We start from the raw sequence: 911 nt of genomic DNA, 5'->3' as shown, positions 1-911 counted from the left end.
TTGAAATTTCACCCATATTACAATGAGGTAGAAATAAGAACTAACAACCTTGCATTAATCCACAGATTTTGACCTAAATCATTTACCTATTTAAAGAAACCATTATTTATTTATTCCCGGCACACACAGGAATTTTAATTTTATTTACTTTTAATGTATGCTTTTCGTCAACGTTTATTATTTATATACATCATTTAAGATTTATAGAAATAAATTAATCACATCAAGCACCAAACAGAGTAATTGTTCACCACGTAAAAATATTTTTTTACTCCATTAGGGCAGCGCCATATCTACTCTTGCTTTCCACACACTTTCTAATACACTCCACCTAGGTGGAATTGTATTCATAGAGGCAGCAGCTCTATATTCCAGGAACATTTTAGCCACTGCGCGGATTTACCTCATACATTCTTTACTAACTTTCCAAGCCCCATCACTCCAGCAGGTTTGCATAGCCAACACCCCAACCTTGGTCATGTCAGGATAGTAGCACAGTGCCCCCACTTGATCACTGATAAGAACAGATACTACACTTGATCTTAGCCAAAAGGCCAAGAAGCAGTGGCTGTGGATGCAATCAGTGCCAGAGGAGGGCCAGCTTCAGTAATGAAAACAAGGACTGGGTAATAGCGCTGCTGTAGGAAGTGGATGTGGCATAGTGTGGATGCCTTATTAGATCTGAGCAATCCACGTGCCTGCTTCTCTCTATAATGGGCTCCGGAAAGCAGAAAAAGCCAGATAGACCCTCCTCACTCTATCGAAAACTAATAAAAAAAAGTTTTTGGATTGGCATACATATTAGGATTATCCTTTATCAGATGACAGTGTTTAAAATTCATTTTAAATGTATGTTTATGAAATAATCCAAAATGAACACAATTTAGGAAATGTAGGACTAGTTATTCAAT

General features: G+C 37.2%; 1 pseudogene; it reads right to left on the bottom strand.

Annotated features, from left to right (window-relative positions):
• Window positions 1–443: 443 nt before the first annotated feature.
• LOC141124332 (U2 spliceosomal RNA) lies at window positions 444–566 on the bottom strand (annotated as a pseudogene).
• Between the last annotated feature and the right edge of the window lie 345 nt (window positions 567–911).

Source organism: Aquarana catesbeiana, linkage group LG01 (genome assembly GCF_042186555.1).
Source record: "Aquarana catesbeiana isolate 2022-GZ linkage group LG01, ASM4218655v1, whole genome shotgun sequence".
In the NCBI taxonomy this organism is placed as follows: domain Eukaryota; kingdom Metazoa; phylum Chordata; class Amphibia; order Anura; family Ranidae; genus Aquarana; species Aquarana catesbeiana.
This window is presented reverse-complemented; position numbering and strand designations above follow the sequence as displayed.